Raw genomic sequence first — 19,987 nt, 5'->3', positions numbered from 1 at the left:
TTCTTTTTGGATATAAACTGAGTTTTCTCCCAGTACTTTTCCCTAGAACCAACTCAACTGTCCCACATCTAGCCTAAAAAATAATATTACCCCACGTACTATTAACTCATCAAATTTAAATAATATTTTATTTCATAAGTTGAAAGTTCTTACTAAATAATAATAATAATTGTTTATATATAACTTGGCAAGTTAACTCCTATTGATTGCGTACATAAGCTTGCAAAGATTTTACTGACCAATGCAGTAATAGACGTGCAATCATGTGTTTATGTTTTTATAACATTTCTCCGTCTAGCCCAACATGATATTTTCACCTAGCCCAGCAAGCCTACAGATTTTGAGAAAAATGCAAATGGGCTTTAAATTCTACCATATATATAAACGGGCTGCATAGATGCTACATTATTGTTTCACCCAGCCCATCAAATGGACTAAAAAACAAATGGACTGGGTGACATATGGGCCAGTAGGTCGAAGCCTAAGAAGGCGTTGGATTTACATCCAACGGCCGGCATTCTTCTTCAATCTCTCGTCTTCTTCCCCCAGCGTTGCCGGGACCGCCTGCTCCAGCCTCCGGCGTCCAACGGCGTTGTTTTGCGCTCCTCAGCGAAATGCTACCCCACCGACGGCCATGCCATCCCTCCACTCCGCACCTCCTGTTATTCTCTGCCGAGTGTAGGCCCACCCCGCACACGAACTAGTCAAGTTTCCCACTCCTCTCCGTCTGTGACTCAATTGCCGTGTCTTCCCCATCTCCAGGTCGTTCCAGTCTGGGGCCTCGCCGTCGTCCACCGCCTTGTTGCGCTCGGCGCGACGTGGTCAACATACGAGAGTCATCAGAAGAGGACTATACGTGGAGAGCCTGACGGCTAGGACCCACGAGGTCCATGGTCGCACGCAAGGAAAGTTCCTCCTTATTACGCACTGTACATGGACTGCACGTGGGAAGGGCTTCTATATTTCACGAAAAAACGTTCCCCCCACTGACAGGTCGGACCCACCAGCTATATATTCGCATGCAAGGAAGTGCCTCCTTATTACGCACAAAAAATGAATACCCCCTGCTAGCTGGGACCCACCATAGTGGGTGACTGACTTGTGGGCCTACTAAGTTGACAGAGATGGAGGACTTTGTCAACTTAGTCAATATGAACGATTCTAGCTCCAATGGCCGTACGATGTCCATCGAACGACCATGGTGCTTCTTCAACCTCTAGTCTTCTTGCTCCAGCCGCCCAAAGCAGCGCCGGTCATGCCGCGTGCTCCTGCCTCCCGTGGCCGGTTGTGATGCCGTGGAGGACTCACCGCCCCCTACTACTTCCACCACTAGCCAGGCCATCCCTCTACTCACCCACACCCCATGTTATTCTTCGGCGACGGCAACCTCACACTGCAACGAACCAGTAAACCCTCATACTCCTCTATGCGTGGGCATCCACTGTCGCGTCTTCCCCGGCGCCTCGTCGTCTCCTTCCTAGGCCTCGCCGTCGTCCACCTCCCTGGTGCTCTCGGTGCGGCGTGGTCAACGTGGTCAAGGAATGGCTTCCATCGGACATGAACTGTACGTGGAGAGGCTGACAGCTGGGTCTACGGCCACAGCAAGGAAGTGCCTCCTTATTACACGCAAAATAATTATTCCTCCACCTGACAGCGGGGACCCACCGGACGGGCCACGTATTTCGCAAAAAAAAGTTACCCCTTGACTGTTGGGACCCACCAGCTACATCTTCGCACGCAAGGAAGTGCGTCCGGACAAAAAAAAACAATTCGCCCCCTGACTGCTAGGACCCACCAGCTACATCTTCACACGCAAGGAAGTGCCTGACAGTCGGGACCCACCAGGTCGAAGCGTATGTAGCGTTGTCATTCTGGTCACGAACATGTACGTACATACTGGTCGATGTAGAGGCGCGCACGTGTCGTAGTAGAGGCGCGCACGTAGCATGTACACGTACGTACAGGGGACAGTGTGCAAGAAAGAAAATACGGCCACGTACGTACGTACGGGCAGGGTCTCGAACGCCTACTCGCGCATACGTACGACCAGGGCTCGTGTACATGGCTAGGTCGGAACGGAGAAACAACATCATCGTCGTGTTCATGGGGAGCCAACCGGCTGGATCAGAATGGAATGCGTCGTCGTGTTCATCGGGAGGGCTCAGAAGGAACAGCCGATGGAAACGAGGCCTGGCGTATTGCAGAATGGAGGAAACGGCCTTGTGTTCGACCAACCACATTCGAAACGGGATCCTGTTCATCGGGAGGGGTCCGGCGTACCGCAAAACAGAGGAAACGGACCTCCTACGGTCGAAACGGGGGTCCTGTTGATCGGGAGGGGTGTGGCGTACCGCAAAACGGAGGAAACGGACTTATGTTGGAGCGCTACGGTCGAAACGGGGGTCCTGTTCATCAGGAGGGTTGTGGCGTACCGCCAAACGGGACTCCACGGGATACGGTTCATCTCCACCGTCGCCCCCCTCCAGCCTCCACGGGCTACTGTTCATCCACCGTCGACCTCCTCCAGCCTCCACCTATGACTGTTCATCCATAGGCTCTTGTTCATCCAGCCTCCACCGCGCGCTACTCCACCTGCTACTGTTCAACCACCCCTCCATGGGCTACTGTTCACCAGCCCTCCATCGTCTACTACATCCTGCCCTCCACGGGGTGGTCCTGTTCATCCAGCCCTCCACGGGGTCATGTTCATCCAGCCCCAACCGACTCGATCGATCGGGGTCCTGTTGATCCAGAGGCAACACCACGGGGTCCTGTTCATCCACCGCCACCGGGAACTATTCATCCAAACCCCCCAGCAACGCTCACTGTTCATCCAGAGGCAGCATCGATCGGCTTCAGTTAGTAGCAGTAGCGAAGGAATCACTCGATTGGGTTGAGTTAACAACCATCGATCGATCGCTCGGGTTCAGTAACGCATAGCCTGCAGTGCAATCGCTCGGGTTCAGTTAGAGCCCAACGTCTCGCACCCATGTGCGTGCGTGTACGAGAGAAACACGCATCGCTCGGCCCCGACCACCCACCGTAACCGGGAACACCCTGATATTTTCCTCGCCCTTGCTTCTACCACGGTTTTTCCGTCATGGACGACCCAAAGAATGTCATGTAGCTGTGTCTCCAACCCGCCCAGGATGAAAAGCCCATTTTCTATCATGATATTTTGTTATAGAATTAGGAGCCCACCACATCTATGATGATACCTGGTTTTGTCACAATTATCGCCATAGAAGTGTCATAAGTATGACAGAAAAAAATTTCGTTCGGCCCAAAATGTCGCGGATGTGTCTTTTTTTGTAGTGAAAGAGAGAGAAGAAGGCATCTAGCTAATAACTATGGACCCAAAGGTCTGAAGTAAACTACTCACACATCATTGGAGGGGCCATGGAGTTGATGTAGAGGCCCTCCATGATTGATGCCCCCTCCAGCGGAGCTCCGAAAGAGGCCCCAAGATGGGATCTCTTGGGTACGGAAGGTTGCGGTGGTGGAAATAGGGTTTCGTGGTGCGCCTGTATGTTTTCGGGGTATGTGAACATATATAGGAGGAAGAAGTAGGTCGGTTGAGCCACGAGGGGGGAGGGCGCGCCCAGGGGGTAGGCGCCCCTTGCCTCGTGGGCACCTCCTTCGTTTCTTGATGTCCACTCCAAGTCCTTTGGATCACGTTTGTTCCAAAAATCATGCTCCCGAAGGTTTCATTCCGTTTGGACTCCGTTTGATATTCCTTTTCTGCAAAACACTAAAATAGGCAAAAAATAGCAATTTGCACTGGGCCTTGGGTTAATAGGTTAGTCCCAAAATAATATAAAAGTGTAAAATAAAGCCCATTAACATCCAAAACAGATAATATAATAGCATGGAACAATAAAAAATTATAAATACGTTGGAGACGTATCAAGCATCCCCAAGCTTAATTCCTACTCCTCCTAAAACAGAATTTTTGACGTGGAATGCTTTCTAGCATGTTCTTCAATGTATTTTTCTCTATTGTGGCATGAATGTTCAGATCCGAAAGATTCAAGATAAAAGTTTATTGTTGACATAAAAATAGTAGTACTCCAAGTATGCTAATCAAGCAATTATATCTTATCAAAATAACATAGCCAAAGAAAACTTATCCCTACAAAATCATATAGTTTGGCCATGCTTCATTTTTGTCACACAAAATGCTCTCATCATGCACAACCCCGATGACAAGCCAAGCAATTGTTTCATACTTAGCCTTTTCAAACTCGTTCAACTTTTATGCAATATATGAGCGCGAGCCATGGACATAGCACTATGGGTGGAATAGAATATGATGATTGAGGTTGTGTGAGAAGACAAAAAGAGATAAAGTCTCACATTGACGCGGCTAATCAATGGGCTATGGAGATGCCCACCGATTGATGTCAATGCAAGGAGTAGGGATTGCCATGCAACGGATGCACTAGAGCTATAAATATATGAAAGCTCATCAAAGAAACTAAGTGATGTGCATCCAACTTGCTTTCTCATGAAGACCTAGGGCATTTGAGGAACCCCATCATTGGAATATACAAGCCAAGTTCTATAATGAAAAATTCCCACTAGTATATGAAAGTGAAAAAATAAGAGACTCTCTATCATGAAGATCATGGTGCTACTTTGAAGCACAAGTGTGGAAAAAGGATAGTAACATTGTCCCTTCTCTCTTTTTCTCTCTTTTTTTGTTTGGGACTTTTTTATGGCCTCTCTTTTTCGTCCAGAGTCTCATCCCTACTTGTGGGGGAATCATAGTCTCCATCATCCTTTCCTCACATGGGACAATGCCCTAATGATGATCATCACACTTTTATTTACTTACAACTCAAGAATTACAACTCGATACTTAGCACAAAATATGACTCTATGTGAATGCCTCCGGCAGTGTACTGGGATTGCGATGAATCAAGAGTGACATGTATGAAAAATTAAGCATGGTGGCTTTGCCACAAATACGATGTCAACTACATGATCATGCAAAGCAATATGACAATGATGATGCGTGTCATAATAAATGGAACGGTAGAAAGTTGCATGGAAATATATCTCGGAATGGCTATGGAAATGCCATAATAGGTAGGTATGGTGGCTGTTTTGAGGAAGATATAAGGAGGCTTATGTGTGATAGAGCATATCATATCACAGGGTTTGGATGCACCGGCGAAGTTTGCACCGACTCTCAAGGTGAGAAAGGGCAATGCACGGTACCGAAGAGGCTAGCAATGATGGAAGGGTGAGAGTGCGTATAATCCATGGACTCAACATTAGTCATAAAGAACTCACATACTTATTGCAAAAATGTACAAGTCATCAAAACCAAGCACTACACGCATGCTCCTAGGGCGATAGATTGGTAGGAAAAGACCATCGCTCGTCCCCGACCGCCACTCATAAGGAAAGCAAATCAAAGAACACCCCATGCTTCAAATTTGTCACACAACGTTTACCATACGTGCATGCTACGGGACTTGCCAACTTCAACATAAGTATTCATAAATTTCACAATTAGTCAACTATCACACCTCTAATATTACCACCTTTATATCTCAAAACAACTATCAAGCATCCAACTTCTCTTAGCATTTAAAATTTATAACCAAAGTAAATTACCATGCCGTTCTAAAGGACTCTCAAAATGATATAAGTGAAGCATGAGAGATCAATTATTTATATAAAATAGAACCACCGCCGTGCTCTAAAAGATATAAGCGAAGCACTAGAGCAAAAATTATCCAACTCAAAAGATATAAGTGAAGCACATAGAGTATTCTAATAAATTCCAATTCATGTGTGTGTCTTCCAAAAGGTGTTTACAGCAAGGATTATTTTGGTAAACTAAAGATCAAAGACTCAAATCATACAAGACTCTCCAAGCAAAACACATATCATGTGACGAATAAAAATATAGCTCCAAGTAAAGTTACCGATGGATGAAGACGAAAGAGGGGATGCCTTCTGGGGCATCCCAAAGCTTAGGCTTTTGGTTGTCCTTGGATTTTACCTTGGGGTGCCTTGGGCATCCCCAATCTTAGGCTCTTTCCACTCCTTGTTCCATAATCCATCAAAGCTTTACCCAAAACTTGAAAACTTCACAACACAAAACTTAAAAGAAAATCTCGTGAGCTCCGTTAGTAAAAGAAAACAAACCACCACTTCAAGTTACTTTAATGAACTCATTCTTTATTTATATTGGTCTTAAACCTACTGTACTCAAACTTTTCTATGGTTCATAAACTCTATTACTAGCCATAGATTCATCAAAATAAGCAAACAACACACGAAAACCAGAATCTGTCAAAAACAGAACAGTCTGCAGTAATCTGTAGGTTTCGAATACTTATGGAACCCCAAAATTTATAAAATAAATTTCTGGACGTGAGGAATTTATCTATTAATCATCTTAAAAAATAATCAACTAAGTATCACTCTCCATAAAAAAATGGCAGCAAATCTCGTGAGCGCTAAAATTTCTGTTTTTTACAGCAAGATCGCAAAGACTTTCCCCCAAGTCTTCCCAAACGTTCTACTTGGCACAAACACTAATTAAAAGCATAAAACCACATCTAAATAGAGGCTAGATGAATTATTTATTACTAAACGGAATCAAAAATCAAGAAACAAAATAAAATTGGGTTGCCTCCCAACAAGCGCTATCGTTTAACGCCCCTAGCTAGGCATAAAAGCAAGGATAGATCTAGGTATTGCCATCTTCGGTATGCAATACATAAGTGGATCTCTTAATAGTTTCATAAGGTAATTTAGTTTTCTTTATAGGAAAGTGTTCCATGCCCTTCCTTAACGGAGATTGGAATCTAATATTCCCTTCCTTCATATCAATAATTACACCAATCGTTCTAAGGAAAGGTCTACCAAGAATAATAGGACATGTAGGATTGCAATCATTATCAAGGACAATGAAATCTATGGGTAAATAATTCCTATTTGCAACAATAAGAACATCATTAATTCTTCCCATAGGTTTCTTAATGGTGGAATCCGCAAAATGCAAGTTTAAAGAACAATCATCAAATTCATGGAAACCTAGCAAATCACACAAAGTTTTAGGAATCGTGGAAACACTAGCACCCAAATCACATAAAGCAAAGCATTCATGATATTTAATCTTAATTTTAATAGTAGGTTCCCACTCATCATGAAGTTTTCTAGGGATAGAAACTTCCAATTCAAGCTTTTCTTCATAAGATTGCATTAAAGCATCAACGATATGTTTAGTAAAAGCTTTATTTTGACTATAAGCATGCGGAGAATTTAGCACGGATTACAACAAGGAAATACAATGTATCAAAGAGCAATTATCATAATTAAATTACTTGAAATCCAAGATAGTGGGTTCATTGCTATGTAAAGTTTTAACCTCTTCCATCCCACTTTTATCAATTTTTGCATCAAAATCTAAAAACTCCGAATCATTGGGACGCCTTCTAACTAAAGTTGATGCATCTCCGGTGCCATCATTATCAAGATTCATATTAGAAAACAAAGATTTAATTGGGGACACATCAATAACATTTAGATCTTCATCATTATTATCATGGAAACTAGAAGAACACGCTTTCACAAAGCAATCTTTTTAGCATGCATCCTAGCGGTTATTTCTTTGCACTCATCAATGGAAATTCTCATTGCTTTGAGAGACTCATTGATACCATGCTTGGGTAGAATAGATCTAGGTTTCAAAAAATCAACATCAAGAGAAATTCTATCCACGTTCCTAGCCAACTCATCAATCTTAGACAATTTTTCTTCAATCAATGCATTGAAACTCTTTTGCGAACTAATAAATTCTTTTATATTAGATTCAAAATCAGAGGTCATCTTATTATAATTTCCATAAGAATTGTTGTAGGAATTACCATAATTATTAGAGGAATTACTAGGAAACGGCCTAGGATTAAAATTACCTCTATACGCGTTATTACCAAAATTATTCCTACCAACAAAATTCACATCCATAGATTCATTATTATTCTCAATCAAAGTAGACAAAGGCATATCATTAGGATCAGAAAAACACTTTTATTAGCAAACAATTTCATAAGTTCATCCATCTTTCCATTCAAAACATTGATTTCTTCTATAGCATGCACCTTTTTATAAGTAGATCTTTCAGTATGCCATTGAGAATAATTAACCATAATATTATCTAGGAGTTTAGTAGCTTCTCCTAAAGTGATTTCCATAAAAGTGCCTCCCGCGGCCGAATCTAAAAGATTTCTAGAAGAAAAGTTCAATCCGGCATAAATTTTTTGTATAATCATCCAAAGACTCAAACCATGTATAGGGCAATTATGTATCATTAATTTCATCCTCTCCCAAGCTTGTGCAACATGTTCATGATGGAGTTGCTTAAAGTTCATAAAATAGTTTCTAAGAGTGATGATCTTAGCGAGAGGAAATACTTAGAGATAAAAGCATCTTTGCACTTATTCCATGAATTGATACTATTTTTAAGCAAAGACGAAAACCAAGTTTTAGCATGATCTCTAAGAGAAAACGGGAATAACTTCAGTTTAACAATATCATTATCCACATCTTTCTTCTTTTGCATATCACACAAATCAACAAAGTTGTTTAGATGGGTAGCGGCATCTTCACTAGGAAGGCCAGAAAACGGATCTTTCATGACAAGATTCAACAAGGCAGCATTAATTTCACAAGATTCAGCATCGGTAAGAGGATCAATTGGAGTGCTAATAAAATCATTATTGTTGGTATTGGAAAAGTCACACAGTTTAGTATTATCTTGAGCCATCGTGACGAGCAAGCAATCCAACACACGAGCAAACAAGAAATGAGCAAAAAGAGACGGACTAGAAAAGAGAAGGGGAACGGAAAAAGAGGGCGAATAAAATGGCAAGGGTGAAGTGGGGGAGAGGAAAACAGAGGCAAATGGCAAATAATGTAATGCGAGGGTACTTGGTATGTCTTGACTTGTGCGTAGACTCCCCGGCAACGGCGCCAGAAATCCTTCTTGCTACCTCTTGAGCACTGCGTTGGTTTTCCCTTGAAGAGGAGAGGGTGGTGCAACAAAGTAGCGTAAGTATTTCCCTTAGTTTTTGAGAACCAAGGTATCAATCTAGTAGGAGGCCACACGTAAGTCCCTCGTACCTACACAAACAAATAAGAACCTCGCAACCAACGCGATAAAGGGGTTGTCAATCCCTTCACGGTCACTTACGAGAGTGAGATCTGATAGAGATAATAATGATAAGATAAATATTTTTTGTACTTTTATGATATAGATTGAAATTAAAGAATGCAAAGTAAAATAGATTGGAAACTTATATGATGGAAAATAGACCCGGGGGCCATGGGTTTCACTAGTGGCTTCTCTCAAGATAGCATAAGTATTACGGTGGGTGAACAAATTACTGTCGAGCAATTGATAGAAAAGCGAATAATTATGAGAATATCTAGGCATGATCATCTATATAGGCATCACGTCCGTGACAAGTAGACCGACTCCTGCCTGCATCTACTACTATTACTCCACACATCGACCGCTATCCAACATGCATCTAGAGTATTAAGTTCATAAGAACAGAGTAAAGCATTAGGTAAGATGACATGATGTAGAGGGATAAACTAAAACAATATGATATAAACCCCATCTTTTTATCCTCGATGGCAACAACACAATACGTGTCATTTCCCTTTCTGTCACTGGGATCGAGCACCGCAAGATTGATCCCAAAGCTAAGCGCTTCTCCCATTGCAAGAAAGATCAATCTAGTAGGCCAAAGCAAACTGACAATTCGAAGAGACTTGTAAAGATAACCAATCATGCACAAAAGATTTCAGAGAAGAATCAAATATTGTTCATAGATAGACTTGATCATAAACCCACAACTCACCGGATCTCGACAAACACACCGCAAAAAGAGTTACATCGAATAGATCTCCAAGAAGATCGAGGAGAACTTTGTATTGAGATCCAAAGTGAGAGAAGAAGCCATCTAGCTAATAACTATTGACCCGAAGGTCTGAAGTAAAGTACTCACACATCATCGGAGGGGCCATGGAGTTGATGTAGAGGCCCTCCATGATTGATGCCCCCTCCGGCGGAGCTCTGGTGTGATGCCCCCGATTTGACCATACACTAATCATACACGCAAACATGTACGATCAACATCAGGGACTCACGGGAAGATATCACAACACAACTCTACAAATAAAATAAGTCATACAAGCATCATATTACAAGCCAGGGGCCTTGCAGGCTCGAATACAAGAGCTCGATCATAGACGAGTCAGCGGAAGCAACAATATCTGAGTACAGACATAAGTTAAACAAGTTTGCCTTAAGAAGGCTAGCACAAACTGGGATACAGATCGAAAGAGGCGCAGGCCTCCTGCCTGGGATCCTCCTAAACTACTCCTGGTCGTCGTCAGCGGACTGCACATAGTAGTAGGCACCTCCCGAGTAGTAGTAGTCGTCATCTACAGTGGCGTCTGGCTCCTGGGCTCCAGCATCTGGTCGCAGCAATCGGGTATAGAAAGAAGGAAAAGAGGGGGCAAATCAACCGTGAGTACTCATCCAAAGTACTCGCAAGAAAGGAGCTACACTACATATCAGTGGACAGAACTGCAGAATGCCAGAATAAGAGGGGGAAAGCTAGTTCTATCGAAGACTATGCTTCTAGCAGCCTCCGTCTTGCAGCATGTAGAAGAGAGTAGACTGAAGTCCTCCAAGTAGCATCGCATAGCATAATCCTACCCGGTGATCCTCTCCTCATCGCCCTGTTAGGGAGCGACCACCGGGTTGTATCTGGCACTTGGAAGGGTGTGTTTTTATTAAGTATCCAGTTCTAGTTGTCATAAGGTCAAGGTACAACTCCAAGTCGTCCTGTTACCGAAGATCACAACTATTCGAATAGATTAACTTCCCTGCAGGGGTGCACCACATAACCCAACACGCTCGATCCCATTTGGACGGATACACTTTTCTGGGTCATGCCCGGCCTCGGAAGATCAACACGTCGCAACCCTACCTAGGCACAACAGAGAGGTCAGCACGCCGGTCTAAATCCTATGGCGCAGGGGTCTGGGCCCATCGCTCTTTGCACACCTGCACGTTGCGAACGCGGCCGGAAGCAGACATAGCCTAGCAGGCGTTCCGGTCCAATCCGGCGCGCGCCGCTCAGTCACTGACATCACGAAGGCTTCGTCTGATACCATGACGTCGAGTGCCCATAAATGTCCCCGCGTAGATGGTTAGTGTGTATAGGCCAGTAGCCAGACTCAGATCAAATACCCAGATCTCGTTAAGCGTGTTATTTTGAAGTAACCACGAACGCCGACCAGGGCCAGGCCCACCTCTTTCCTAGGTGGTCACAACCTGCCCTGTCGCTCTGCCTCAAAGTAACAGTCGGGGGCCGTCGGGAACTCAGGCCCACCACTACCTGGATGGAGCCACCTGCCCCTTCAGCCCCCAACTCCAAACAGTATCACCGGTAATGTAACAGTGTAAAGTATATAGTATATGCCCGTGATCACCTCCCGAAGTGATCACGGCCCAGTAGTATAGCATGGCAGACGGACAAGAGTGTAGGGCCACTGATGGAACACTAGCATCCTATACTAAGCAGTAGGATAGTAGGTAAAGGTAACAACAGTAGTAGCAAGGACAAGCTATGCAGCAGTATAGGATTAACTGAAAGCAGTAACATGCTACACTAATCTAATGCAAGCAGTATGTAGAAGAATAGGCGATATCCGGTGATCAGGGGGGGCTTGCCTGGTTGCCCTGGCAAGAGAGAGGGGTTGTCAACACCGTACTCGTACTGGGTAGCAGCAGCGTCGGTCTCGGTGTCTAGCGAGAGAAGAGGGGGGAGAAACAGTGAATACAATGCAAACAGATGCATAACGATGCATGACAAAGCAAAGAGTGATGTTAGGCATGCCCTAAGGGCATCTCCAGCCGTTCGGCCCCCAGGGCGCCTAAATAGAGCAGCCTGGGGGCGCGCCGGCGCTAGTTCGGCCCCTGGGGGCGACCTAGCTCCCAGTCACGCCCCCAAGCGCCGGCCCCAGGATGCGGGAAATTTAAACTTGGTCATTCCCGCTCTCAAAAGACGCCACAAATCCGGCGATCGGACGTAGTCTGGCGTTACAAAAAACAGAGCGCCACACGCCGCAAGTTCGCGTGCGCAATGATTCAGTCGGCGGGGTCGGCTCCAGGCGTTGGCGGAGTCGGCGTGCGCGGGCTCGGCGGTGTCGGAGCTGCTTCGGTGCTGGGCTGTGTCAGCGCGGCTTCAGCACTGCTGGGCGGTGATGTAGAGGCGTCGTTCGGGCTTGGCGTCCGTGTGGTAGTGGGCGCGGGAGCTTGCGTCGTCGGCGTCGTCGGCGTTTCCGTCTGCATCTGGTTCATGATGAGGCCGCGCTTCGCCATGTACCACGCCCTGAGCTTCTCGTCGTTGCTCTGGAGCATGTCCGCCCCGCCCATCAGAAAAGCCATGTCGGTGTTCCTCTTCTTCGCGGTGACGTTCGTCCGGAGCAGGTCGAGCTTGATGGCGTTGTTCTTCATCAGCGACGACCACCGCGCCTCGGTCTTCTCTTCACGTAGGATGGCCCGGGCCTGGGTGTCGGCGAGGCAATGCTCGATGGACTCCTGCACTCGCGCGGTTGCCGCATCGGTGTTTTCCCCCTGCTTTGCCAATTTCTGGCCGTCCGGCTGCCCCTCTGACGCGCCCGGAGTCGTCGCATCCGGCTTGTATGTCTCCTTGGCCTTGTCGATGGTACGTCGGACTTCCGCCCACTTCTCGCACTTGTCAATGCGCTTGTAAACGTGGAGGTGCTTGAAGTCGGCGTCGAGGTTGTCATGCCGATACATGGTGAACATGCGCAGCAACTGCGCGGAGGAACAAACAGTTGGCGGGCGTAGATGACGGAGAGATGCGGGTGAACGGCGTGCGTACCTGATCCTCGACGCTGGCGCCTCTCTCCGGGCGAGCCGCGACCTCCTCGACGATTCCATGCCATTTGTTGCACGCCAACTGGATACACCCCCAATGGTTCGCCATCGCCTTGGAGCCACGCTGCATGTACATGCCTTTGAAGTAGGGGTCGACGAGCTTCCGCTCGTCGAACTCAGCCTTGATGCGGTCCCAGTACGTCTCCAAGCTCTGGTTCACGCCGGTGGTCGGGTTGAGGCAGACGACTTTTCATGCTTTGGCGAGGCATTCCTCCTCCTTGGACGTCCACTTGATGCGCGGTTCACCTGGCCTAGCCGCCCGCTTCTTCTTCTTCTGGCGACCCTTCATCGGAACAGGAGCCGGCTCATCCTCCTCCTCGTCGTCCTCCTCCTCCTCCTCCTCGGATTCCTGCACTTCGTGCGCGTCCTTGCCGTAGATGTAGCCGAGCTCGGCCTCCATGTCACCGCTGAGATCCACTACCTCGTCCTGGGTGGCGAACCCGGGAGACGCGACGGCCGCGATCGATCCTGTCGCGATGATGTCGTCCATGTCGGCTCCTGTGTCGTCGGTGTCGCCGAGGTGCGAGAAGGGCAGTGGTCCATGGCGGAGATGGGGCGTCGGTGTGGACGCATAGGAGGCGGGCGGCGAGTAGTTGTATGGAGGGTACTGCACGCTGACGAAGGCGGGCGAGGGTGTGCGCGTCGCGGGGTGGCCATGAGGGAAGGTCACATTTGGGTTGAACCCATCGTGCGCGTCGCCGTCGGCATAGCCGGGCGACTACAATCCCCATGGAGATCCGAGGCCTTGTTGTCCCCAGGGCGCGTACTGGGCGTGGCTGACGACGGGTGGAATCATCATCCCCGCGTGGTCGACCGATGAGGAAGACGCCGCCACACGCGCCGTGTTGTCGCGGGCCTTCTTGGCAATGGCCCTATTCCGCCGGTCGGCGGTGACTGCGTCACGTCGCTGAACTTCCACCCTCCACTCGGCGCTCGACATGCCCGGTGGCTTCGATGGCGGCACCCTCGGCTTCCTCTGCTTCGGCTGGTCCACGGTGCCAGTCGTGGTTGCCGCCGTGCGAGGCATGGCGTACTTCTTCGGCGGCATGGCGGCGACTGGAAGGCGAGTTGGAGGGAGTTTGGCGGGAGAAAGGGAGGGAATGGCGGGAGGAAGGCGAGCGAGCGGGAGAGATGCGAGGGAAAAGCGTCAAGAAACAGCGGGAGAAGGCCCTTGGGTCGCCGCCAGGGCGGGCCCACACGCCTTTTTCGCTTGTGCCGGCTCCCCAAGCGCCCCCCAGGGCGCCGGGTTTGGCCTGGGTCCGCCGGCACCAGTTTTGGCCCAAGCCGGCGAAAAACGGGCTACTGGGGGCGCGTCTGGGCCGTTTTTTGGCGCCGGCGTGGCAAAATCGCCTGGGGAGGGCCTGTTGGGGCTCGGCAGGAGATGCCCTAACGCGGTATGAGGTGATACCGGTGAAGGGGGAAACAACCGGGAAAGTATCCCTGGTGTTTCGCGTTTTCGGGCAGAGGAGCCGGAGGGGGAAAGTTGCGTGTTTTCTATGCTATGGATGCGTGGTGTATGAACGGGCTACGTATCCAGATTCATCTCGTCGTTTTGAGCAACTTTCATGTATAATACTTTTTCATCCGAGTTACGGATTAACTTCTATGATTTTTCGAAGTTTAAAACAATATTCTGGAATTACTGGATTTAGTATTAATTCAAAAAAAAAGAGGCTAAATTGCTACATGCACACACAAAGTGTACACAACAGAGCAGTACAGAGTCTGGCAGTGGACCCTGTTGACTGCTGAGTCAGTAGTCAACAGTCAACTATTGACCGGTCAAAAGGTTGACTGGGGTTCACCTGTCATCGACCAACTTAATTAAACAGATCTAATTAGTTAACCTAGTTAATTAGGGTAGTTCAATGGAGTTAATTAATTAACTACCGACTAATTAATTACTTAATTATTTTTATTAATATATATTTTTAAACCCCTTTTTTTACAGGAGCGTGGGCCCCGCTGGTCAGCGGCCCACAAGGCCTTAGCGGGCGGGCGGGCGAAAGGGTAGCGGGTGCTGGCGGAGAACGCAGCCCGCCCAGGTGCGGGGCGAGGCCATGGCCCGTTCTGGCGGCGGGGGCACCGGCGGGGCGCGGCCTTGGGCCTGGCGCGCGACGGCGGTCGACAGCGGTGACCGGGGCGGCATGAACGCGGTGAGGAGGGGGTAGAGGCGCGTTGGTACTAGGCGCGGCCGGGGCGTCATTCCGGGGCTGCCGGAGACGGCCGCCGGCGGCAGCGGCGTAGGCGGGGCACGCACCGGGGCGTGGTGGGAGGTTCAGTGGCAGCGCGTAGCGGTAGGCAGCGCATGCAGCAGAAGCAGAAGCTTCAGGCGGCAGCAGCGCGGGCGGAAGGCCGCGGGGTACGGGCAACGCGGGACTGCGATGCAGGCGGAAAGGGGAGCAGTAGGGGTGGCGCATAGCAGCAGTAACGCGTGTGGCATGGGCCAAACCCGGGTGAGCTTCGGCTTGGCGACACCGGTGTGGCTAGGGGCAGCAGAGCACGCGGGGCAGAGGCGGAGGTGCGGGAGGCGCGTTGGCTTGCAGAGGAGGGTGCGGAGGGCGCCAGCAAGCAAGTTGCGGGGAGGCCTCACGTGGGCGAGGTGCGGCCCGAGCGCGTGTGTGCGCGTGCAGCAAAGCGCACACGCGCGGTGAGGCCACGTTCAGGGCGGGGCAAGGTGTGGAAGCAGCGCCGTGAGCAATGGCGATAGAGAGGTCCATCCATGGCGGGGTCCTAGCTAGAGCGCGAAATCGTCGGACGGGAGAGAGGGGAAATAGGGCAAAGCTCACAGTGAGGGCGGGGAACGGCTTGGGGAAGCAAGGGACGCAGTGGTGGCGGCGAATCGCGCGGTGGGGGCTCGTCTGGGCCGAGGGGTCGACAACAAGGTAGAGAACACTGCAGGGGCTCTGGGCTCCCACGGGAATAACCAGTCGATGGAGCGCTCGTCGATGGAGCGGGCGGACTCGCTGTCACGGCACGGTGAGGTCGGGGGTCGCGGGATCGACAACGAGCGTGGCGACGACGGCTCGGCCACGTCTGCGGGAGAGGATAGCAGCGGGGGAAAGTGAAGATGGGGAACTAGGGTTCGTCCATGAGGTCGGGGCGGTCTTATACTCCTCCTGGCACCCCTGTAGCGTCGCAATGGCGAGCATTCGCCGGCGGCATCGCGCACGGACGACCAGGGCGCGCACACAGCCACTGGTGAACAGGAGGAAGCAGCGGGGAGTTTAGGTGGGATGGCATGGTCGGCCTGGTGGCCAGCTGGGCCGAGGCCCAGCGGGGGAGGGAGGATTCCTTTTGATTTTACTTTATTTTTCGGTCTTTGTTTCTCTTTTCTTTTTCTTATTTTTCTTTTTTCTATTATATTAAATTTTATTTCTTATAAAATACATAAGTTGCGTATAAAATAGAATTAGTAATAATGCCACTACCACAATTAACTTGGCACCTAAAATAAAATAGTTTGTAATCGTTTATTATTTTAAAAGCTTTTAAATAATTGTTCTTGCTACTGTTTTATTCATTTTAGAGTATTTGAACATTTTATAAAGTGTGGTTTCTCCACCATAATTTCCTATGAATTAATTGGTTCACTCCGAACATTTTAGTTTTAATATTTGAAAAGTTTTATTGTTTGCTTGATTTTGAATTTGAATCAGTTTCAAACTAACGCAAGATTAGCAACAGTAATCGAAGTGATGTGGCATCATTAGCAGAGGGTTGTTGTAGCTTAATTATCCGGGCGTCACAATTCTCCTCCACTACAAGAAATCTCATCCCGAGATTTAGGAGGCGGAGTAAGGGGAAGGATCTGGTTACGAATTCTAACGAGTCTTCTTGGTCTTGGTTACTCTTCTCGAAGAGGTCGATCCATTACATTGATGTTTTCATTTCTCTGCTTCAGGTCATCATGACGAAGTCATCACCCTTTCGTCGGAAATTTGATCGTACTTACGATAGGACAAGGGGTAACTTCGGAAGAACGGGCCTTACAAGGTTGACTATCTGGCGGATAACTCAGGGAATGTGGTAGAAAGTAACTCTCGAATAGATACTTAGGAAAATATCAAGAGTAAAGTAAGAAGGTATCATGAGAAATTTCCAATGGGCAGGCAATCGTTGGATGGCCTAATCAGATGGTGAAGGGGGTTCAGAGCAACGAGAATAAGTATTGGGCCTGATACCAGAATAGATCACTTGGCAGGTGGCCCGTGAATTACATACGAAGTCAAGCACGAGGGATAACTTTGACAACAGGGTGTACAGGAGAGTCAGGTTTCGATCCTGTGGAACTGTGGGTTATGGTCCCACCATGTGGGTTAAAAGTAGGGAGGCGATGATGTCTTACATGATCATGTAAGCAAGTCATGTCAGAGGATAGCCTATGAGTTATGTCGACAACAACATCGATACCAAGGGTGAGGGATGAAGAGAACCATTTTCCTGCTCGTTGAAACGAGGTGGACCTGTAGGCAAAGTTCTCGTCCATCGATGGCTACCGAAATGTCATCAACAATAGTAACAGGGTCTTGTTGACAGAATTGTACACCGAGATGTTTACATAAGCAGGAGAATATTACTGCTTAGATCTTATGGATCACAAGCAACGTTAAACCAACCAATGGAAAAGAAAAAATGATTATCAGATTAAACAGAACAATGGAAAGGAAAATGTGTTTTAACACATATTTCAAGGGTATATCCTTCCCAAGGACAAGCAGAGCATGATATCCATGACAGGATATAATGTAGAAAACTCTTTAGGTAAGGGGGAGAGAAATTTCATGACATTACCCATGCAACGGTGTTTGGATAATTGAGCAAGAAACATTTAGCATTGGGCTTCACATGTTCTTGTTGAAAAACGGAGTACCACATACATGCTTCGAGATAGCATTGACATGCTCTTCGAGCAAGGTCAGACTTTGGATACACAAAGGATCCATCAGGATCAACTCATAGAATAAGTCTTACAACTTCCTCATGGAAGAATGGCTAACCTTGCTGAAAAGGAATCTATAACAATAGGGCCTCCGGTCAGGTGTGCTAGGCACGACATCACCTTACCGGGTCACATAAAGACCAATGTGATAACTCTTGGAAATATGTTCCAACCATCATCTCTGACTGAGATTTAGATCTGATTGGTGTCAGGATACATCAGACTCGGGATGTCTAAGAAGAAAAGGTGCAACACAAATTGACGAGAAGACATCGTAAGATTCTCGGGAAATGAACAATGGAAGCGGGTTCTGAAACAAGAGTTCATCAGTAAACCAAGGAGAGGATGAGGAGGTGGCTGATAGGCTCAGCAAAAAATCATCGAGATTTCCAAAGGACTGATTTCCACAATTATGTGAACAAGGAAATGTCATTTGTCGGATCAAATGATATAATGATGTATGCTCGAGGGAAACATACACAACTGAACAATGATAGAAGGGTGCACCCAGGAATCTGGACTAGGTAGCACGATCAATGTTCGAATGATGATTCAATAAGCAATAGACTTAGAATGAAACTGCAGACCAATAACTTCAAAGCAATAGGGTTGCTAGAAGTTTAGAATTTACACATCGCAGACCATTTGTCGGTATTCCGGTTAGAAACAACATGGAGACCAAGAAATGAACGCAAAAGGCGAGAGATATTACTATATCAAGAATTTTCAAGAGGTGGTAAAATTACCACGACATTCTTGACATAAAAGGTGGTAACATTCCAAGGTAAATAAGAATAAATGCTGGATAGCAAGGATCTCAAGGTATAACACAAAACACAAATAAGTTTGTGTTGAACGGAAGGCAATAAAGTGGTCGGTGATAACACAAACCATTGAGGGGCGAGGATGGTATTTATCATCAAGAATTCGATATATATCTTGGAAGAGCTCAGAATGTTGCTGATGACCACGACACATTTGTCGAGAGATTTCATGAAGATGTAATCGATCGGCGATGACATGAAGTCAAATGATGGTGCAACGAAAGTCAAATAATACTTGAAGAAGAACTCATAAGAAATTATGCAGTTCCGTGATAATCTCGAGATACCAGAGGGGGTAATACTCGGTGACAGATCAAAGTAGAGATTGGACTGGGGTATTGCTCTATGGAAGACAAGCGCTTAAACTTGCACGCGAAATGGTATTTAAAGGAGAACATGGTCGGAACCACGATTGCAAAAGGCCAGATCCCGGATATAAGATGAACTTATACCAAAGGAATAATTTAATTTAAGAGAAGCTTTAATGATAAGATCTACATCGTGTCCATGGGCATGAACACAAAGTTCAAGGCCGACTCCCACTTCTCCAATGCCTAACCTTTCATTCACTTCTCACTTTCGAAGAAGTTGTAGTGTTGAAATTTTATCTGGCAAAATACCAGAAGTGTATGACTCGTGAAAACTTTCGAGTTCACACAGTTTAAAGAAGGCATATGTTCAACCCATAGGGGCTTCTTAGAAACATATACCATAAGTTTCAAGAGTAAATATCACAAGCTCAAAAGTAGAGCAAGGATGAGAAAGTAGATGATACAATTTACCAAAGGCATTATGTATCCGAGGGAAGGCTCACAAGGTTATTGAATATGAAGGACGCTGTCGGATAAAATCAATTAAAGGATCTGCCGGTCCATAACAGAGCTGACGTGAGCATCGGCACACAACTAGAGGAAGTAACAATGCAAAGGCATTGGATTATGGAAACAACTGACTAATCCAGATCTCAAATGCAAAGGAATTATGATTTTCAAATCAAGGGATCAGAAGCAATGTTCTGATTAGGGATGGATAAGTTGAATAGCCTTAGGGTTACAATCGACGTCAATTGGATTTGTTGAGAACCAGCTCATGTTTAAAATGACATCTGAGCCGGAAAGATAATTTAAAAGGATCAACTGATGATTGCGTGCATTCGCACTCATGTTGAATCAAAGGGATCAAAATGATGGTGCCTAAGGATACTAACGAATATTG

The sequence above is a fragment of the Triticum dicoccoides genome, chromosome 4A (genome assembly GCF_002162155.2).
Source record: "Triticum dicoccoides isolate Atlit2015 ecotype Zavitan chromosome 4A, WEW_v2.0, whole genome shotgun sequence".
Classification (NCBI taxonomy): domain Eukaryota; kingdom Viridiplantae; phylum Streptophyta; class Magnoliopsida; order Poales; family Poaceae; genus Triticum; species Triticum dicoccoides.
Note: the sequence above shows the minus strand (reverse complement) of the source record.